The 14623-nt window shown below is 36.2% G+C and overlaps 1 pseudogene; it reads left to right on the top strand.

The window, feature by feature from the left end:
- LOC141445657 (proton-coupled amino acid transporter-like protein pathetic) overlaps positions 1-14623 on the top strand; it is an 83529-nt pseudogene that overhangs the window by 50097 nt on the left and 18809 nt on the right.

The following is a 14623-nucleotide window of genomic DNA, read 5'->3' as shown; positions in this document are numbered from 1 at the left end:
GCTTCGTTCTAAATTGTACATTTTTTACTACCTTCTTTACGTTGTAGACCGGTATTCTGCTCTTAAGTACCTATAGAATGGTTCCCATGATTGTATTATTAAAATGTCCGCATACCACATACCTGGCAGTCATTTTAATTAATAAATTGTGGAGGCACTAAATAACTCTGTCGATGTTTTATATCCATTTTATATACAGTTTAATTCTTATAATGCCATTTAGATAAATAAATATATCCATACTAATATTATAAATGCGAAAGTGTGTGTTTGTATGTGTGAGTTGCGGGAAACCGGTGGATGCAAGTGGCGAGTTGTCATTCATTGTGGCGGTCTAAGGGGGAGGGCTTTGTTCAGCAGTGGACGTCTTCCGGCTGATGATGATGATGATGTTTATCCGTCTTTCACGTTGAAACGGAGCGACGGATCAACGTGAGCGATAGATGGTAGTTGTAAACAGCTATGGCTACGTTTATCCCGAAAAATCCACAGTTCCAAAGTGACATAGGCTAATCCGAAAAATGCACAGTTAACCGAATTCCACGCGGGCGAAGCCGCGGGCAAAAGCTAGTAATTTCTATAAATAAGTATAATATATTGTGCGCGTGCGAAGATGTACATCAAGCGAGTTGTAATACACTGCGGCGCAGCGGAGTATGATTTCTAAAGTGATAGTCCTAGTACGGCAATGTAACACATTGTCACTTCCAGTTATTTAGATCGCAAAGCAAGTACAAGAAGCCCATTTATGGGCAGACTTAACAGCAAATACCTATCCACCTACGTAGCTAAATATACTAGACTACGGAATTCATATGTACTTATTATGCTCACATTATATTGTTTGCCAACCATAGACCAAAAAAGTAAAACAATTAGGGCTTCTTAACTCATTAAAACTGCAACCCGCTACTCATTCTCACTGATAGATTCAATATTTATAGACAATTATTAACTGTATAAAAAAGAAAACATGCATACAAATCAACGCACGTAAAAAGAGCTCCTGGCGATATACCTGGAGGGTTACCACGAAGTGCAAAACTCGAACTTCGTATGTTGCCATCCCGCTGATGCTTATGTCATTTAACACGAGAGTGAAAGGGACAGTGCGATACGAATTTCGATTTGAGTGAGCGAAATACGGACCAAATTGGCGGCGAAGCAGTAGGGGACGCGGGAGGAGGAGCGCGCGCGCGGCCGTCACGCCATTGGCTTGTTAGTTGACAGATGCGCAAACGTATCCTCTACACTGCCACCCAGAGCTCTTTTTACGTGCGTTGACTTGCACAAGTTGAAACTTGCAGGTTGCAGGTGGTAGGACCTTGTGCAAGGTCCGCCCGGATTGCTACCACCATCTTGCTCGCTAATCCTGCCGTGAAGCAGCAGTGCTTGCACTGTTGTGTTTCGGCGTGGAGAGTAAGACAGCCGGTGAAATTACTGGCACGTGAGGTATCCCCTCTTAGGCCTCTAGGTTGACAACGCGTCTGCAATACCCCTGGTGTTGCAGATGTTTATGGGCGGTGGTGATCTCTTACCATCAGGAGACCCATTTGCTCGTTTGCCATCCAGTCAAATAAAAAAAAAAAAAAAAAAAACTAGCTTTTTGTCTTGTCAATCACATATACGAGTACTCCGTTTAATTTAAGGTTTGAATTAACAGTCAAATTGTAACACACGTTTCGCGTTTCGAACACAAACGGACTAAAAATACGTACATGTACATTTATTAGCTGTATTTATTATGTTTTATCATAGAAATTAACACAATTTTGAATAGTTTCCTTGTTTCATTTAAAAACGTGTCCAAATGGTACCGTTATGTTTAAAATGTTCAAATAATGTAGTATAGATCATTTTTATCCCCGAAAAATTTATATTTTCCGCGGTATAGCGATACCGAATTTTCCGCCAACGAACCCAAATCTAGTAGTAGGGGAGCCCAAGAGAAGATTTTGGGAATTACTCAAATGATAAATATAAGGATCCTGCTACAGTATATGTTCATATAATACTGTGGAGGTTTTTTATATTCTTAATAATTAGCTATGAGCTGGCGTCACTTCCGAATCGTCAGTATTTGGAATGGGAGTCTTTTTAGGTTTCTCTTAACATCCCCTTTGAATATGAGACGCGTTACATTTTTTTTTCTATTTTAAATTCGTTTGGTGTTTCTTCCACCACAGGAAGAGAAACATCATATAACTTTTTTCTTCTTATCAACCAATCTATAAAATCTGAGAGTTCCCTACGACGCTCGAGTAAATCCACATTTAATTTTATCATCATGGGCTCCCCTACTATAGGTAAAGTACAAAATTGTTAACAACGATCCTTTAAAGACAGGTCATTAACCTCAATTCCTCAGTTGTGGTTCGAAAGAGAAAAAGCAATTTACAAAAATAATAAAACTGTAAGATTAAAGAAGGGAAAGTTGAGAACAGGAAATCAGCTTTAATAAATTTACGACGTCCTAATTTTTTACAGTGAAGTCAAAAGAATGTAAATCAAGCACATTTGTGTTGCTTACATCATGGTTGCTCCCCTGTCTATCGCCAGACTTGTTTTACAAACTGACAATTGACGATCGCTTTCCCGCGTTCCAGATCTCAAGCTCAAGCACCTCAGTGCACCACTGCGTTCCGAAAGTGTGAAATATTTTAAAAAATTTAAAAATGCAATTTACAAAATAATAAAACTGAGAAGATGAAGGAAGGGAGTTGAATTAGAGACAGGAAATCAGCTTTAATTTATTTACGACTCCAAATTATTTTATACCGTGAAGAATACAAAGAGATATGTAGCAAGGCAATTCGTGGCTATTGCTGTACGGTGTGTAGGTTCTCACGAGCTGTGCTGTACCTGTTCGTTCCAGCGCTCGGCTCTTTTTCTTTTTTCTAGCATCCATGTCAAGTTGACGATATGCGTTTCACGGGTTACCTAATAATGAGTGTGCAATAAAAATATACAAAAAAACTCCTTACCAACATAAAGTTGACAAACTCCCTTCCTCCTCCCTTCAAAGTTCAATATATATCAAAAAGTGCAGATTTTAACCGCATTCACAAAATTTGAAAACGATAGACCAAGCTATATATCTAGCTTCGTCTAGCAAATAATATTGTTACCCCCGAAAACCCGCACAATTTAAATTTCGTCTTAATCGTAGGTACGAGTAATATAAAGCATAATTTCGCACAAGACTTCTGATAAACATGTACCTACTATAAGCAACAGTACAAAGTTAAATCGAAAAATGTATTTTCTGCTCCTATAGGTACTGATATATTATATTTACTTAATCATGAACAGTAACATAAGAACATACACATAACAAAATTCTGGAAAAGTCTATAATTGTCTATTCCCCATAAGAGTACTATATCGTAATGTTGCTAATACAATACTTCAATCACTTACTTTTTTTTCTTTCCTTTGTTCGGACACGGTCGGTACTTAATTAATACGGTTTTTATACATAGGTAACAAAAACTTTCCGTATATAAGTCGTGGCTGCCAACATAAGTAAACAAAATACGTATTTTTTAACATCGTCACTGGCAAGTAAAAACAAAAAAAAATCTTAGACAAATTGGGTAATTTTCATATTTCCCACTCGTTTGTTTTTATTTACGTTTGCCTTACTTTATAATAAAATAGTATAAGAAAGTATTTTATTTGATAGTCGTAGAAAAGTATTGCATGCAATGTTGTATAAATATGTCAAATAAAGCTCGTGGTGTCTCTTCTTTTTTGACCCGTATTAAATAAAAATACTACTTTTCATTGGTAGAAATCTACACTTTTTCAGAAGAAAATAGGCCACTTTTAACACGAAGAAGGCAAAGTTCCTGGATATAGAAGATTAGACAAAATTTCTGATAACAGCTATAATATTGTATTGTGTAAGTCGCTCAAATCGGAGCAGCACAATGAAGCAAAAAGCAATATTATTATTGTCCAATAACACAGAATACTGATCGAAATTCAGCAATACTCGTAACATAGTGACAATCAAAAATAAGTATATAAGTTTATGTGAATATTACACGATTCTTGGTAAAACAGTAGAGTAGAGACAAAGTGGAGGAGGCAACTAAATATTCTAACAATGGAAAAAATACAATTGTTTTTACGGTTTTTTATTTTCAATTTGTATTGAGACGAGAATGGGCGTTTTCAAAAAAAGTGACCCTTTTTTTAAAATTTTTGGAAAACATAGGGTTTTTCCTACTCAGAATCAAGAGCACAATCGATTCCGATAGCTTAAAAAATGTCCCCAAGAAAATGATAGTTTTGTGAGGTTTTTTCATACACTCAGTATAGGCGTGACAAAACTAACTCATAAAATGTTGTATTAAAAAATGGGACATTTTTTTAAACGAACGGAATCGATTGTGCACTTGATTCTGACTAGGAAAACAATATTTTTTCCAAAATTCCAATAATGAAAGGGTACACTTTTTTGAAAACGCCCGAATACACATAAATGAATAAATATAACGACGGGCCAATTCACACCAATCAACCTTGCCCCAATTAGGAAAATCTTATGTAATGCGTACTTTGCAACAGATAAACATAATTAAATAAATAAATTTTATTAATCATCTAAGACTCCAGCAAAATATTTGTATTTTTATACTTATCTTAATGTCTGTCCTGACCGGGGATCGAACGCCGAGACCTTTAACTTTGTAGGTTCTCTAACCACTAGATTAACCGATCGTCGAATGGCATACGAGCAAGTGGGTCTCCTGATGGTAAGAGATCACCACAGCCCATAGACACCTGCAACACCAGGGCATCTCCCTCTCTCTTTCATTTTTGTTTATGAATATAATTTTTAAATAGGTCACTAAGGCTTGTCAAGAAAAACGCATGGATTTTAAATAATTTATTTAATCAGGTGTTACTTTGCGGAGGTCCATATCAATGAACTAAAAGAATGTCTTTACTCACCCGCGACCAAAGAAACGCTCAAACAAGAAGCGAAGAGGTCGCGGGTGTACAAAGAAATTGTTTTAGTTTACGTATGGATTTTACATCTGCATAAAATAAGTCATTTAACCTGAGCCGTTTATTTCCAGCCGAGCCGCAGGCAAGGGTTGATAATCAAGTCGAGAGTTAAATGGGTGTTATTAATTAATTTAACGCGCTTTATTATTCACTTCGATTGCAAGGAAGTTAAACAACAACATTGTACATAAATATTAACTTAAATACGATTCTACTGTAATGTATATCTTGCGGAAAATTTGCGCTCGTTTGTTTTAACATTACATATTATTATTCATATAAGCAATGTCAGTTCTCTTCCGCATAAATAGAATGATAATCGTAAACATGGTCATTAAAATTGGACCTTGTGGTGGTGTTCATTACTATTTTTAGTTGAAATGAAGTAAAAAAAATGCTTGGGTAGCTGGTGAAGATTGTTTTGACAGGCGAAATACCGCTAGATGGCGTTAGTATCGTTAGGTTCGTTTGACGTTCCAGTCTTGCTTGTGATTGGCTCATTTAGTTTTTTATCTACACCCATAATAGTAAATCCTCCATTATGCGACATTGGATTATATTATGAACACGGCTGTATCGTAATGGTTATTACGATACAGATATCTGTATCGTTATGAGATTTCATACATCATTACAGCACCGGGGCTTGCGCGGCGCGCGCACGAGCTGCAGCAGGTCGTCGCGCGCGCAGCGGGCGCAGCTCGTGGGGCAGACATACCTACCTTGTTCTCGTTAATGCCGGTCATTCTCAATGGTTCTCGAACACATGATAGAGGATTTAATATATGGATGTAGATAAAATATTGTATGCAACTGTACGTAATTAGGCCTTAAAACACTCATGTGACCGCTACGCTACGCCTCGTTTCATAAAACCACACTCGTGTTTTAAGGACCCCTATTACGATACAGTTGCATAAATAACTATTTACCAATCACAAACGTGTCACAAATGTCGAGGGACTATCGCCAACTAGCTTGCTTGATAATGGGACTCTGTTATTGAATCTGTCCGTTCCGTCGGTCTGTCTCAGAACTCTCAGAGAAGATGCTTCGATCTTAATTCCTTAGTTTTCTAATGTTTTTTCTAGCTTATTATATTATTATAAACAACAACGGCTTTATTTTTATGTATCCCATATTTACTTCAAAGTTCATTGTCTTCGAGATATTTGGCATCAAAGTTGAACAATTTTAGGCCAAAAAACTGGTTTTCTGACCATAACTTTTGTGTTAATTAGTTTTAAATGAAAACCCTAGACATGTTTTTATAGACGTCAAAGACGAACCCAAATATACGAAATAAGTGTTTTTTAGAAAAAAATCATACAAAATTAAGTATGTATGGTATGTAAATTAAGGTGGTATGACCTTGTGCAAGGTCCGCCCGGATTACAACCACCATCTTGCTTGCTAATCCTGCCGTGAAGCAGCAGTGCTTGCACTGTTGTTTTTCGGCGTAGAGAGTAAGACCGCTGGCGAAATTACTGACACTTGAGGTATCCCATCTTAGACCTCTAGGTTGGCAACGCATCTGCAATACCCCTGGTGTTGCAGATATTTATGGACGATGGTGATCTCTTACCATCAGGAGACCTACTTGCTCGTTTTGCCATCCAGTCGAATAAAAAAAATTGTTTTCAAAATCCGGTAGACAAAAATGGAGATAAAATATTGGAGAACCGATAGCCGTTTGACTTATAATTCTATCTGTAGTGCAAAAGTAGGAGATACGATTCAAAACTTGTCAAAAATTGATAAAACCCTCGGGTAGCCCCTTAAAGACAATTGTGATAAAATTTTGAAAATGAAAAACGACTCTTGCGCAGTTTAAAGTATCTATCCCAAAAATATGCAGTACCCTTAAAAAGAAAAATGACACTATACTGAAAACTTTTTTTTTAACTTATCATTTTGTTACAGCCACACATTTTTTATTTCTTAAAGAAAAATAAATTTTAAAGACATTTAAAATTTGTGATTGAATTTATTGTTTTTTTTATCCATCTATTCCAGTATTTCCCAAAGTGGGCGGTAACGCCCCCTTGTGGGCACTTGAAGCCTATGCTCTCTGGGCAGTAAAGGGCCCAGAAAAAATCTTCACCTTCTTCATTAGCGAGACTTAAAGTTATTGAGGTTTATAAGTCGAATAAAAAAGGGGGCGCTGCTGATTTTCAAAGTGGGCGTTACACAAAATAAGTTTGAGAACCTCTGACTATTCCTTTAACTGTTTTTACATACGTACTCTTATCTCCACCTCTCACTATTATTACATTGAAACAATATCGTATCTATTTTCTCTTCTCTTATATTCAGTGTTTTTATAACAAACTTTTTTCATTGATATTCATCAACTTTATCTTTCGTAGAATGAATATTTTTTAAATTTTAATTTTAAATGTTTGAATTCATTATAATTTAGGTTTAGTTTTTAAAGACCTTTATTATAGGTAGGAAACATTTTCTGCGAAATGAAATTTCTGCTTGCGAAAGAAGGGAATACCAGTTACTATCCCTTAATAATAACCAACTATAGTTTTTTACCTAATTTCAGTGGAATATTTCACAACTCCAATATCTGCCATACATATTATACTTATACTATATAATTATTATAAAATGCTTGTGCTTTGCTTTATTTTAAATTTACATTGTTTTGTTACAGATTAACACGACAAAATGGGGAAAGATGAAAATAAATCTAGCATTATATTGGATAATTTCAATTCAACGTAAGTATAAAAAACCGGCTAAGTGCGACTGGGACTCGCGCATGAAGGGTTCCGTACCATTATATATACAATATTAGACATTACAAGAACAAGACACAAGATGGAGAGAACAAGATGGAGCGACGACCTGGTTAAGATCGCGGGATCGCGGTGGATGCGAAAAGCACAAGACCGGTCTGAGTGGAGAGCCTTGGGAGGCCTATGTCCAGCAGTGGACGTCTTTCGGCTGACATGATGATGATGATGATGATTAGACATTAGTAAAGAAAAACGACAAAACATCAAGTTTGATTAATATTTTTTTGATTTTAATATCATTATTTTTTTTAAATAAATAAATAAATAAATATCACGGGACAATTCACACCAATTTACCTAGTCCCAAAGTAAGCTTAGCAAAGCTTGTGTTATGGGTACTAAGCAACGGATAAATATAATTATATAGATAGATACATACTTAAATACATAGTAAACACCCAAGACCCGAGAACAAACATTCGTATTCTTTATACAAATATCTGCCCCGACACGGGAATCGAACCGGGACCTCAAGCTTCGTAGTCAGGTTCTCTAACCACTAGGCCATCTGGTCGTCTAAAATCGTATATAAAAATCGAAATCTAAAATCTTACAATGTATATGTTCAAAATGTATTATATCAAAAATATAATGGTTAAAATAAATAATAATTAAAGCATGCATGTTTTTCATAATGGTCGAAATATATCCAGTGAAAATCACTAAGTTCACTATGTGTATGTTCAGAATACAATCAGAATACCCATTATAATAGTTTAAAGAAATAACAATTAATATTCTTATAGCATTTTTCATAACGGACAAAATACATGCGATAAAAATGTTCATGTTCAACGTCATCTCCAGTCTATTTACGTCGTATTTGGGTCATTTTTAATTTTGTTGTTGTTTTTTTTCTCATTTTGAGTTCCTAATTTTATGCTAAATTTTCTAATTAGTTACGAAATTTCTATACATTTTGTGTAACTCAATGGAAAAATTTGTAGGACATAGTGTGAAATTGGGCTTACCATAGTCAGAATAAGCAACTTTACCAATTCACCAAATTGCATTGAAATCTGAGAAAAAAAAATATCCACAACAAAATAAAAAAATGGCCCATTTGCATGTTAAATTTTAGTATGAAAAATGAACCCTAGAGTAATTGCGCCTTTCTGTGAAACGCGAGTGATCGCGTGGGGAGCATTCTGCCGCCCATACTTAATACGGTTTTTTTTTTAGAAAATAGGAGTTATATGAATTTATATTTATATTATAAGGATAGACTAAAACATAAACTATCACAATAAGAAGCATTTATAAAAGTTTTAGACTTAAAATGTAGAAAACACAGCTTTGGGAAATCATGGGTAAAATTTCTTGTTTTTTTGCAACCTCTTTACAATTTTTTATATAAAATAAACAAAAATTAAACTTGATAGCTAAATTTCACGTTTTCATCATCTATAAACTGTATTTCAGTAAAAAAATTATGATACAATGTACATGCAATGTCCGTTGCACAATAACTTTGCACATCTATTGCACCCTTTTTTCGTCTTCTATTTTTCTTGGACGGACATACTGCGCATGCACCTACTTTACCCTACCTGATGGTATATTTTAAGTTAGATCTTTTAATGATGTGTGATCTAGTCATCGCCAGGGGATTTTTTTCAGAAATGTTCGTCACAACAATGACTGGTCAGTATTTTCTTTGTATATTATCTGACTATTTAATCAAAACAAACTAAAAGTCAATGTTAATACGCAATGAAAACTAGTAAATTTCAAGTATAATAAAAAACCAGATCCACAAACTTTACTGACGTGAGAGTGAGCAATTTGCCGCCAAACGCGACACACCTGCGACAAACTTTGTCTCCTGTCGTCACTCGCGCAATGAATTTACTCTCATTTCTAAAACAAGAAGCTGAGGTACGGGGAGGCAGCTACTAAGACGCTTGACGTTGTCAAATGCATTGTGTACAAATTAATACGAATATTGTGCCGCGGGCGGCAAAATGCTCACAGCGCGAGCACTCTAGGGTTAAGGACTATAAGACAATGTCGAAGGAGCTCCGCTTAGCGGAGCTTCTATTCAGCGTACTTAAGGACAAAAATCTAACCTAACCTATAAGATACCGACTGACCGGAGGCCGTATTGTCTAAAAATTCACCATTTTATGCCATTCGACAGAAAGAAACAGTGAATCCGATAGCAAGCGTCCGCACGTTGGACAATAAGGCCTCTGGCGCTGAATTTTTGTTTAGATTATTTAGTAAGTACCTTGCATTCTGTTTTGAGTTTGAGTATGATGTGCGACGACGAGCGTAGCGAGGAGGAGCGTGTTAGGTTCAAGGTTCAACTATGTCCAAAAAATATGAATGAATTGTATTCTATGCATTTTTCTTTGTGAAATTTCAGTGACAATTATGTATTTCAAACATTATAGAAAACGTAATGTATAGATTTTGATTGATATTTCATTTAACTATTTACTTTTACAATTTTATGTATTTTGAACGTATACATTATCAAAATATTAATTTTATGGAATATGACTAGAACCATTTTATGCATTGTAACTATTATATAATATATTTTCACCACTAGGTACGCATTTCAAGCTTATACGTTTTTTAACTTAGGTATGTCAAATAACTATAAATATTTTGATGCATTTATTTTATAATTATCGGTATACAACTGTATGTATTGCAACCGATATGTATTTTAAATGTATACATCCTCCATATCCATAAAACACGTTACTAAATATGGAACGTCTAGCCTTACTATGTGATGTATAATTTGTGAAGCTTATAATATGTTTAAACGAACAATTTTTCTATATTTATTTATTTCGGGAATCTCGGAAACGGCTCTAACGATTTTCGAGGACGAACAATCGATTGCGCTTGGTTTGATCTCTGGGAAAACTCGTGTTTTCGAGTCGAAACTCGATCTGAAGGCCGAGCGAAGCTTTTAGCTTTACCCCATTTATCAGGCATTTTTTATCGAAATTCGATATTTTACCTTCAAGAATTTCTGGCATTGGCATGTACTTCATGTACATTTCATTATCCTAATGTGGTAATGCATTGACGCATAGAATCAAGGAGACTTTATATGATTTCAGAGCGGACTTAGCAGGAAATCCCGGTTTTCAATCCACATTGAGTTTGGGCTCAAAAGAAGTCATCAACGAAAAGGCCTACAATCCGTTTGAACACAGAAATGTATCACACCCTAATTCGTAAGTATTTTTTCATTATTATCAGCCACGCCTACTTTTGAGCAGTCATAACTCGCCACTGACATCCATTGGTTACTTCCAACTTTCGTGGCGTCAGTCCACCTAGCGAGAGGCCTGCCAAGTTGCCAATGCCTTCATCTTGTCGGATTGTTTTGAAGAATAAAGATTATATCTATCTATCTTCCGGTTCGTATTCGCCACTAGAGGACCTCCTCCATCGGTATCTATCTCAATTGAACTTAAAAAAAATCTTGTTGGGTGAAAGAATAAAATTCTGTTTCACACTTTGATTAAACTCATTTTTTTCTCGGTCAACAGTACAGCAGAAACCTTCCAGCCAGCGTATTGTGCATATCTAAATAAAGGAGCGGCCACACCGCTGCTTAAAAAATGCTGACGGTACGGAATCGCAGTGACGCATCGTATGCGCACTGTTTTTATCGCATGCTCTCCACACCGCTGCTTAAAATACGCAAAAGGTGTGGAGAGCATGCAATAAAAACGATGTGCATACGATACGTCACTGAGATTCCGTACTGTCACCGTTTTTTAAGCAGCGTTGTGGACGTAGAATATAATAAAATAGAAAAACACAAACTTTTTTCTTCTGAGACTATGCAATAGCTGGCTTTGCAAAATAGCCGGTCTTGCTTTGGAAATGAAGCTCATTTTAGTTATCTGCTTGTAAAATGAAATATACAACACAAACGCAACTAAACGACGACAAAAACCAACAAAACTTGGTATAATGCTCCGGAAATGTGTTTTAGATTCAAAATTAACTGCGGTTTCAAACAAAATAATTATTTGAGATAAACAAAGGCTACTATTTATGTTGGGATAGTAAAAATGTATTTACCACAAGACACAGTTGCAGGAAAGTTCATATTCAATGTGTTCATTGTTATTGTGTGTGCGTGGTATGTCTGCGCGCGCGTGTGTGCGTACGTGCTTGTAACATGTGACTGTGTGTATTTTTACTCATAAGCGCTAAAAGCGATTAATGAATTTGCATGAAATCTGGTATGCAGATAGCGAGTTTGCGGGAAGAGTGAAATTATAAAAGCTGCTTTATATTCCCATATTCTTAACCAAAGAATCTAGAGACTTAAAAATTTGCACATAGAACGAAGATCTAGATCTCATTATTAGGAATTCTCCAGGTTTTTTAGTAAAATCGATAACTCGACCGATCGACTGTCGTTTTGTTATTTCGATAACTGTCTATGAAAGGGGTGAAATTCAGTCTGCTGACATATTCCGGACAAATTTAGGTCATGATCTCAGCCTATAAGCATCCCACTACTGTGTACAGACCCTTCTTAGAATTAGAGGGCTGTGGCCGTAGTTTTCACGCGCAGTGCGGATTGGGAACTTGACAAAGACCATTGAATTGCTTCGCAGGTTTGTGCAGGCCTTACGATGTTTTCCGTACTGTAAATCTCGTGGTAAAATTTGAATGTAATTTCGCATTTTGAAAAACTCAGTGGTGCAAGCCCTGATTTCAACCCTCGATCATCTGCTTGAAAAGCCATAGGTCAAACCATCAGACGATCACGGCTTACCAATTTAGCATATCCAGCAGATTTTCCTGCTCTCCGACTTTGGACCGAAGGATGTGGTCTTCCGTCGCTTTAGGGAAGCAAGGATGAAAATCTTGTTTTTTTTTGTTATTATTTGTGATTATTTGGTATTGTGGAATATGTGATTTACTGCGCTTTAATATCAACTGTAATGCTATAAATAAATACTCATTTATTGAAAAAAAATTACCTTGTGTATTTTTTCTGTTCCATCAGGACTATAGGTTCCACAGTGCACCTACTGAAGTCTTCTCTAGGGTCTGGTATACTGGCCATGCCTGCTGCTTTCAAGAATGCAGGGCTGGCAGCAGGAGCTCTTGGCACCATCATCGTAGGCTTCATTTGCACGCATACTGTTTATGTATTGGTGAGTTAACCTGTCTTTTATTGCTGGCGCTTTATTAGGGCATCCTTTACTCCTGAATATTAGATCCCATAACTATCTTTAGTTTTAGTTAAAGCTTCCAATGGACTCTTGTTTTATCACACTAATATGCTGTTTACAGCAGCTCGTCCTTCAGGGCGACCCTTGGTTACGTAAATTCAAGTTCAAATTCAAATCATTTATTCAGTAAATAGGCCGCAATTGGCACTTTTACACGTGTTTTTTTAACTACCAGCGCTTTCGGAAAGACCATCATTGCCAAGAAGAATGCGCCGTAAGAAACTTGGAAGAAAATCATTTTTTCAAAATAAAACAATTACAAATAAAATACTTAAAAGCTACAGTATAAAATTGAAGAAAAAAATCACATGAAAAGAACAATAATAATGCAGGGATGTATGGGGGTCCCTAGTACAAAACTAAAACTAAACCTAGAATACTTCCACTGTCTAAATAAAAAAAAGTGTGATTAAAAGAAGTATTATTAAGTGACCTTGCAGTGTTGATTTACTTGAGTAAAATCTTAGTAGTCGAATTTGGCCCACTTCCAGAGATGAGTTTTGCAGGTGGTAGGACCTTGTGCAAGGTCCGCCCGGATTGCTACCACCATCTTGCTCGCTAATCCTGCCGTGAAGCAGCAGTGCTTGCACTGTTGTGTTTCGGCGTGGAGAGTAAGACAGCCGGTGAAATTACTGGCACTTGAGGTATTCCATCTTAGGCCTCTAGGTTGGCAACGCATCTGCAATGCACCTGGTGTTGCAGATGTTTATGGGCGGTGGTATTCTCTTACCATCAGGAGACCCACTTGCTCGTTTTCCTTCCTTTCGTATAAAATAAATAAATAAAAAAAATGAGATTAAACTAAAATTAAAACTGCTTAGGACTAGGAACTCACATTTAAATTACGAGCTTAAATCTAGTGATGGTTCTTGTGGCATTATGCCCAAAACGCAGCGTTTCCTCTTTGAATGGCCATTTGCCGTATTTCTTTATCCTCCCGAGTCCTGACATTTTTTAACAAACTTAGCGTTTAAGACCTAGACGTGGTTGACCTGCTTTGTTATTTTGGATATTATTTCAAAACTCTTAGAGTTCTTTATTCAATTAACAATTTGTACTTTATAAAGTACATTCGGCCGTTATTCTTCATGTTAATTGGTCCTTTAGAAAGAACGTGAGGACTCAGGAGGATATATGCTGGCCATGAATGGCCATTTGCTGTATTTCTTTATCCTTCCGAGTCCTGACATTTTTTAACAAACTTAGCGCTTAAGACCTTGACGTGGTTGACCTGCTTTGTTATTTTGGATATTATTTCAAAATTCTTAGAGTTCTTTATTCAATTAACAATTTGTACTTTATAAAGTACATTCGGCCGTTATTCTTCATGTTAATTGGTCCTTTAGAAAGAACGTGAGGACTCAGGAGGATATATGCTGGCCATGAATGCCATTTGCTGTATTTCTTTATCCTTCCGAGTGCTGTCATTTTTTAACAAACTTAGCGCTTAAGACCTAGACGTGGTTGACCTGATATTAAATATATTGACCCGGATAACTCACGTCTTAAATCGAGTTTAGCTCGACATGTTTCGGGCTAATCCGTAGCCCTTCGTCTCCGGTCCGG

Source organism: Choristoneura fumiferana, chromosome 2 (genome assembly GCF_025370935.1).
Source record: "Choristoneura fumiferana chromosome 2, NRCan_CFum_1, whole genome shotgun sequence".
NCBI lineage: Eukaryota > Metazoa > Arthropoda > Insecta > Lepidoptera > Tortricidae > Choristoneura > Choristoneura fumiferana.
This window is presented reverse-complemented; position numbering and strand designations above follow the sequence as displayed.